This window comes from Bufo bufo, chromosome 7 (assembly GCF_905171765.1).
Source record: "Bufo bufo chromosome 7, aBufBuf1.1, whole genome shotgun sequence".
NCBI lineage: Eukaryota > Metazoa > Chordata > Amphibia > Anura > Bufonidae > Bufo > Bufo bufo.
This window is the reverse complement of record NC_053395.1, coordinates 46,294,686-46,303,265: the sequence shown is the minus strand read 5'-3', so window position 1 is coordinate 46,303,265 and position 8,580 is coordinate 46,294,686. Positions and strand designations below refer to the sequence as shown.

Below are 8,580 nucleotides of genomic sequence, written 5' to 3'. Positions count from 1 at the left end.
GCTTGATTGTTCGATGATCACGCTTCAGAAGCTTTGCAATTTTAAGAGTGCTGCATCCCTCTGCAAGATATCTCACTATTTTTGACTTTTCTGAGCCTGTCAAGTCCTTCTTTTGACCCATTTTGCCAAAGGAAAGGAAGTTGCCTAATAGTTATGCACACCTAATATAGGGTGTTGATGTCATTAGACCACACCCCTTCTCATTACAGAGATGCACATCACCTAATATGCTTAATTGGTAGTAGGCTTTCGAGCCTATACAGCTTGGAGTAAGACAACATGCATAAAGAGGATGATGTGGTCAAAATACTCATTTGCCTAATAATTCTGTACACAGTGTACAGTACAGACCAAAAGTTTGGACACACCTTCTCATTCAAAGAGTTTTCTTTATTTTCATGACTATGAAGGCATCAAAACTATGAATTAACACATGTGGAATTATATACATAACAAACAAGTGTGAAACAACTGAAAATATGTCATATTCTAGGTTCTTCAAAGTAGCCACCCTTTGCTTTGATTACTGCTTTGCACACTCTTGGCATTCTCTTGATGAGCTTCCAGATGTAGTCCCCTGAAATGGTCTTCCAACAGTCTTGAAGGAGTTCCCAGAGATGCTTAGCACTTGTTGGCCCTTTTGCCTTCACTCTGCAGTCCAGCTCACCCCAAACCATCTCGATTGGGTTCAGGTCCAGGGACTGTGGAGGTCAGGTCATCTGGCGCAGCACCCCATCACTCTCCTTCATGGTCAAATAGCCCTTACTTTCAAAGTTTTCCCAATTTTTCGGGTGACTGACTGACCTTCATTTCTTAACCGTCTCCGGACCGCCTAACGCAGGATCGTGTTCCGGAGGCGGCAGCTCTGCGCAGAGCCATGCATATATGCGTCATCTCGCGAGACGCGAGATTTCCTGTGAACGTGCGCGCACAGGATCGGAAGGTAAGCGAGTGGATCTCCAGCCTGCCAGCGGCGAGCGTTCGCTGGCAGGCTGGAGATGTGATTTTTTTTAACCCCTAACAGGTATATTAGATGCTGTTTTGATAACAGAGTCTAATATACCTGCTACCTGGTCCTCTGGTGGTCCCTTTTGCTTGGATCGTCCACCAGAGGACATAGGCAGCTCAGTAATAAGTAGCACCAAACACCACTACACTACACCCCCCCCCCTGTCACTTGCTAACCCCTGATCACCCCATATAGACTCCCTGATCACCCCCCTGTCATTGATCACCCCCCTGTAAGGCTCCATTCAGACTTTTTTTTGGCCCAACTTAGAGGAAATTGTTTTTTTTGTTTTACAAAGTCTCATATTCTACTAACTTGTGTCAAAAAATAAAATCTCACATGAACTCACCATACCCCTCACGGAATCCAAATGCGTAAATTTTTTTAGACATTTATATTCCAGACTTCTTCTCACGCTTTAGGGCCCCTAAAATGCCAGGGCAGTATAACTACCCCACATGTGACCCCATTTCGGAAAGAAGACACCCCAATGTATTCCGTGAGGGGCATATTGAGTCCATGAAAGATTGAAATTTTTGTCCCAAGTTAGCGGAAAGGGAGACTTTGTGGGAAAAAACAAATTAAAATCAATTTCCGCTAACTTGTGCCAAAAAAAATAAAATTCTATGAACTCGCCATGCCCCTCATTGAATACCTTGGGGTGTCTTCTTTCCAAAATGGGGTCACATGTGGGGTATTTATACTGCCCTGGCATTTTAGGGGCCCTAAAGCATGAGAAGACTGGGATCCAAATGTCTAAAAATGCCCTCCTAAAAGGAATGTGGGCCCCTTTGCGCATCTAGGCTGCAAAAAAGTGTCACACATCTGGTATCGCCGTACTCAGGAGAAGTTGGGGAATGTGTTTTGGGGTGTCATTTTACATATACCCATGCTGGGTGAGAGAAATATCTCGGTCAAATGCCAACTTTGTATAAAAAAAATGGGAAAAGTTGTCTTTTGCCGAGATATTTATCTCACCCAGCATGGGTATATGTAAAATGACACCCCAAAACACATTCCCCAACTTCTCCTGAGTACAGCGATACCACATGTGTGACACTTTTCTGCAGCCTAGGTGGGCAAAGGGGCCCACATTCCAAAGAGCACCTTTAGGATTTCACAGGTTATTTTTTACACATTTTGATTTCAAACTACTTACCACACATTAGGGCCCCTAGAATGCCAGGGCAGTATAACTACCCCACAAGTGACCCCATTTTGGAAAAAAGACACCCCAAGGTATTCCGTGAGGGGCATGGCGAGTTCCTAGAATTTTTTATTTTTTGTCACAAGTTAGCGGAAAATGATTTATTTTTTTTTTATTTTTTTCTTACAAAAGTAAGATTTTGATTTTTTTCTTACATATTCCACTAACTTGTGACAAAAAATAAAAACTTCCATGAACTCACTATGCCCATCACGAAATACCTTGGGGTGTCTTCTTTCCAAAATGGGGTCATTTGTGGGGTAGTTATACTGCCCTGGCATTTTAGGGGCCCAAATGCGTGCGAAGTAGTTTGAAATCAAAATCTGTAAAAAATGGCCGGTGCAATCCGAAAGGTGCTCTTTGGAATGTGGGCCCCTTTGCCCACCTAGGCTGCAAAAAAGTGTCACACAAGTGGTATTGCCGTACTCAGGAGAAGTTGGGCAATGTGTTTTGGGGTGTCATTTTACATATACCCATGCTGGGTGAGAGAAATATCTTGGTCAAATGCCAACTTTGTATAAAAAAAATGGGAAAAGTTGTCTTTTGCCAAGATATTTCTCTCACCCAGCATGGGTATATGTAAAATGACACCCCAAAACACATTGCCCAACTTCTCCTGAGTACGGCAATACCAGATGTGTCCCATCTGAACTCTATCTACCTTTGACCCGGTAACGTATATTTTGTTTACTACTCGTGATATTAATAAGATATTTCTCTCGGTATATAGCCAAGAGTCCCCATACTGTGGGAATATATAGTGTTAGGCGCCTCCAAAATGCTGATTATTCTCTTAGCAAAGATGCATATTGTTAATGGAAGATCTGACATTATTTGAAAAGAGGACTAAACCCTTGGAAAGTTATTTTCCATAGTCTGATTGCCGAGCTGAATATTTTATCATATTAATATCATATATTTTTGTTTGGTCATAGGAAAACAGAGTCAAGGGATAACAGTTATTTTCCTCTATATCCGTGTTTTATTGCTATAGCCTGTTTGATAAACAGAAAACCCTAAGTTTCTCTTGGTATATGAGTCTGTTTGTTAAAAGTATGACATTGGTTGTCATAAATCACTAAATCATACTGTGCTGATCAGATAGGGGCGTGTTAACACCACCGTGTGGCACATTTTGGGCATTATTTTGTAACTTCATCATTTGTTTTGCAATTGTATTGATTTTTATATTCTTTGTTTTTATAATAAACGATTACCGTATTTTTCGCCCATAAGACGCACTTTTTCTCCCCCCAAAATGGGGGGAAATGCCCCTGCGTCTTATGGGGCGAATGCTGACAGTTTTACATCGCAGGCTGCGATGTACGAGCTAACGGGGAGGGACTGGGAGGAGTAGCTGGGGGCCGGCAATAGCGGCGGGGCGGTGCAGTCACTGTACGCTCCAGTGCTGCAATATTCAAATATAAAATGTCTTATTCAATTAAAACTGATTACACATGCCCCCTCACTCCTATTATTACCGTACATCCTAAGAGCTTCAGTAGAATGCAGGCACGCAGGCCGGGCGGGCGGCATCGTAACTCCCTGATGTCATGTGCCTGCGCCGCCTACTTTATTAATGAAGCAGGCGGCGCAGGCAAGTGACGTCAGTGAGTGACGCGCCGGCCATCTGGCCTGCCTGCCTTGGTTGTCCAGAAGCTGTTAGGATGTACGGTACTATTAGGAGTGGGGGGGCATGTGTAATCACTTTTAATTGAATAAGACATTTTATATTTGTATACTGGAGCGGCGGGGGGGGGGGATCTGTGGATGACAGTTTTATGGGGAACATCCGTGGATGGCATAGTTAAGGGGTGGGGGTCTGTGGATGGCACTGTTATGGGCTGGGGGGGGTCTGTGGATGGCACATATATAACAGTGCCACCCACAGATCCCCCATAACAGTGCAAGCCACAGATCCCCCCATAACAGTGTCCGTCGTCCACAGATCCCCCCATAACAGTCAGTCATCCACAGATCCACCCATAACAGTGTCCGTCATTCACAGATCCCCCCCATAACAGTGTCCTTCACAGATCCCCAGTAATAGTGCCATCCACAGACCACCATTAGTTCCAAACCCACCAAAAAGCACACCTTTTGGTTTAAAAATATATTTTTCTTATTTTCCTCCCCAAAAACCTAGGTGCGTCTATAGGGGCGAAAAATACGGTATATATTTTTTGCATATACAATTGTCCCCTTGTTTCACCACGCTTGCACAAATCAAACTTAAGATACTTGATAAAAAGAACAGAGGCGATTATGTCCGCCTGAGGATAATATAATTTTAGGTTTGTTTTTTTTTATCCTCTCTTTTATATGAAGATTCTTTTATATAGAAGATATATGACAGGTATACAATTTGCCAAAGAGCACATTGACTGGCCTAAAGAGAAATGGTTGCAACATTTTGTGGACTGATGAAAAGTAAAATTGTTCTTTTTGGGGTCCTAGTGGCCGAGACAGTTTGTCAGACGACCCCCAACACTGTGAAGACAGTGAAGCATGGTGGACAAGCATCATGATATGGGGATGTTTCTCATACTAAGGTGTTGGGCCTATTTATTGCATACCAGGGATCATGGATCAGTTTCAATACATCAGAATACTTGAAGAGGTCATGCTGCCTTATGCTGAAGAGGAAATGCCCTTGAAATGGGTGTTCCAACAAGACAACGACCCCAAACACACCAGTACACGTGCAACATCTTGGTTCCAGACCCCAAGACTGACGTTATGGAGTGGCCAGCCCAATCCCCGGATCTTAATCTAATAGAAAACTTGTGGGGTGACATCAAAAATGCAGTTTCTGAGTCAAAACCAAGAAATAGAGAAGAACTGTGGAATGTAGTCCAATCATTCCTGGGCTGGAATACCTGTTCACAGGGGGCCAGAAGTTGGTTGACTCCATGCAGTACAGATGTACAGCAGTTCTCAGAAACAGCGGTTATACAACTGAATATTAGTTAAGTGGATTAAAAGGCAAGCAAAAATCTTCAAACATTTTTTCAGTTTATATAGTGAAATGTTTGAGTTTGTAAAGAAGAATACAAACACTGCTATTTTTTTGAACAGTCTAATATTCACTTTCTTCAATTTTTTTTAGAGGAACACACAAATATATTTTTCTTCATGTTTTCATTTGGAATTAGAATGTGTAGTGTTCACAATTTGTGTGTATGGAAATAAAAGTTATTAGAAGAATTTTGAGCTTTATTCACTTTTTTAAACGCTGCTATTATTTTGAACACAACTGTGTGTGTATATATATATATATTATATATATATATATATATATAAATATATCTATATACATACATATACACACACACACACACACACACACTGACCATATTTTTCAAAGGTCCGACAATACCTTTAATGTGCGGGTAAAATAAAAAATGAGCACTTCCTCCGATGTATGAAACAGGGTTGACTGTTTATTTGATAAAACATTTAACAATTAATTAAAAATTCATACCACATGCATTTTGGCACATAAAAAGGGCATTTGCACATTCACTCAATCAAGCTTCTCTTCAACCATTTATAACAGTGTAGCCTTTTTTTTTTGCTTCCGCTTTAAAGAGGACCTGTCCCCCTCTACCGACATGTCCGTTTTAGTAACTACTTGCATCCCTCATGTAATAACAATTCCGAAGCATCTATTGGTATGACTGTATGTTACGCCATTCCTTTATTATTCCTATTATAAATTCAGAATTAATTGCTCGCAGTTTGCAATGAAGGTGTTACCAGTTTTGGGTTGTGTCCACTGCTCAGTCCCTGACACTAGCAGCACAGATTGGATAGTGTCAGACCTCCCCCAACTGGTAACACCCAGCTTGACCTTTTCTGCAAACTGCTAGTGAGTCCGTTATAACCTCTAGGAATGGCACAACATAGAGACATAGGAATAGATGCTCCAGAATTGTTATTACAAGGGGCAAGCCATTAGTCGCTAAAACAGACATGTCAGGAGGGGTTACAGTGAGTGTATATTGTACACAGGCATCACTAACATAACCCCTATGGGATTTTAAACAACACATTGCATATTTTTTTGTAAACATTACATCACATTTTTAAGTTTTTATAAGTACAGTCTTTTTTCAAAAATATTTTTTTCTAAAGCTGCATTCGCATGGGATACAAGTTAGTCATTAGCTGTCAGAAATGCTCCATTCAGCATATGGATTTCTAAGCGAGGTGTTTAGTAAGGTATTAACCCCTGGTATGCACACCCATTTGTAATTAATGGTAAGAAACTCACAGACCATTCACAAGAGGTTCCAGTAGGTTCTATATAGAGTATGTTGCAACCGCAAAAAAGCATCATCTTTTTTGGATATAACATGAGAAATGCATAAATTCTTTAGAGCCGTTTGAGGGTTCCAATTAGTTGGGTAGAATGAGAATGACAAAACAGCAGTTTTCAACGTTTCTGTTCAAGTTTTTTCCCCAATTTTTTTTTAATAAAAACAGCATGTGGAATTTTGGAGATGATCAAACAAAATTTGTCTTTAAAATGCATACACAGATCTCTCATTAAGTTTCCTTCCCAAACGGCACATTCCGACAAAAAACACTACAGCATCAGTAGAGAAAGAACCATGCAGATCTTACCCTAGAATGAAAAAATATAAGCAACTAACCTGATTTACAAAGCAATATGGACCTGAAATATTGTATAATATACTGCAAAAAAAACAAACAAAACACTAAATTTCATCCCAGACTTTGAATGCCTAAGAAAAGGTAAACATACTAAATATATTCTACGCAAAAAAAAAAAAAAGACTATATGTAAAAAGTATAAAGCGTGTAAAGTCAGTATCTAAAGTTGCTAGCTGCTTGTAAAAAGATTTTTTATTTTACGCCCGTGCCATGGGTATTTCTGGCGCAGCATACTCCCCAGGGTTTCCACATCATGCAATAGTATACAAGAAATAAAATCAACCTGGGCATTTAAAAATAAGGTACCGCTAACATTTTTCTAATGAAATGTAATAGGCGACACTACGTAGTGAAATAATGGCGCATATCAATAGATTTCTGATATGGATAGATTTTAGAATTCACAATTTCCCATTAGGGAATTCTGAGTTAATGGAAGAGAGTCCTTCATCCAGGATCTGCATCTATTATGCCTCATTCACATGTCAGTGATTTCCATCATTGATTACGAGCCAAACCCAGGATTGGAGCCTCCAGCCTAAGGCTCCATTCACACATCCGCAAAATGGGTCCGCATCCTTTCCGCAATTTTGCGGAATGGGTGCGGACCCATTCATTCTCTATGGGGACGGAATGGATGCGGACAGCACACAGTGTGCTGTCTGCAGCCGCAATTGCGGAGCGCGGCCCCGATTTTGGGTCCGCAGCTCCGCAAAAAGATAGAGCATGTCCTATTCTTGTCCGCAGCTTGCGGACAAGAATAGGCATTTCAATGGGGGTGCCAGCTGGTGTGTTGCGGACCCGCAATTTGCGGGTCCGCAACACACCACGGACGTGTGAATGCAGCCTAAGGTATAAGGGAAAGATCTGCACCTGGTTTTGGCTCAATATCACTGATGGAAATCACTGACTGCGTGAATAAGGCCTCATGCACACGACCGTTGTGTCCCCTGTCAGACAAAAAAAAAGGAAGACACAAGGAAACAACTGAAGCAAAATCGGACACAGACCACTGAAGCCAAATCACTGACAGCGAAAAAACACGGTCGTGTACATTCGCAATTCCATTCCGCATTTTGCGGAACGGAATTGCGGACCCATACATTTCTATGGGGCCGCACGACGTGCGGACCCGCACTTCCGGGTCCGCAATTCCGATCCTGAAAAAAATTAGAACATGTCCTATTCTTGTCCGCAATAGCTGTCCGTGTTTTGCGGATCCGTGGATCCGCAAAACACACACGGATGTGTGAATGGACCCTATGGCATTAGGGGAACTAAACACTTACAGCCTGGTATCCTGCAGATTAAGGCCGAGTTCACACGAACGTGTGTGACTCGTGCCCGTGCTGCGGCCCGCAATGCACGATCGCCGGCCGTAGGTCAGCCCCATCGGATCGCTGACCAATCACTTGAATGGGTCCGCGATCCGCCCGTTCCGCTAAAAGATAGGACATGTTCTATCTTTTTGCGGAACGTAACCCCACGGAAGCACTCCGTAGTGCTTCCGAGGGGTCCCGTCCCGCCGTTCCGCGATTCCGGGTTTGCGGACCCATTGAAGTGAATGGGTCCGCATCCGTGATGCGGAATGCACACGGAACTGTGGCCGTGTATTGCGGCCCGCGATTTGCGGGCCGCAATACGGCCACGGATCACACACGTTCGTGTGAACTTAGCCTAAAGC

At 42.3% G+C, this 8,580-nt stretch overlaps 1 long non-coding RNA gene across 1 annotated transcript; it reads right to left on the bottom strand.

Moving 5' to 3' along the window:
- Positions 1 to 5,637: 5,637 nt before the first annotated feature.
- On the bottom strand, positions 5,638 to 7,434 carry LOC121007444. The gene is made up of 2 exons (XR_005780416.1): positions 7,210 to 7,434; positions 5,638 to 7,179 (listed from the first exon to the last, which is right to left on the bottom strand). It is a non-coding gene; the product is annotated as an uncharacterized LOC121007444 (long non-coding RNA).
- Between the last annotated feature and the right edge of the window lie 1,146 nt (positions 7,435 to 8,580).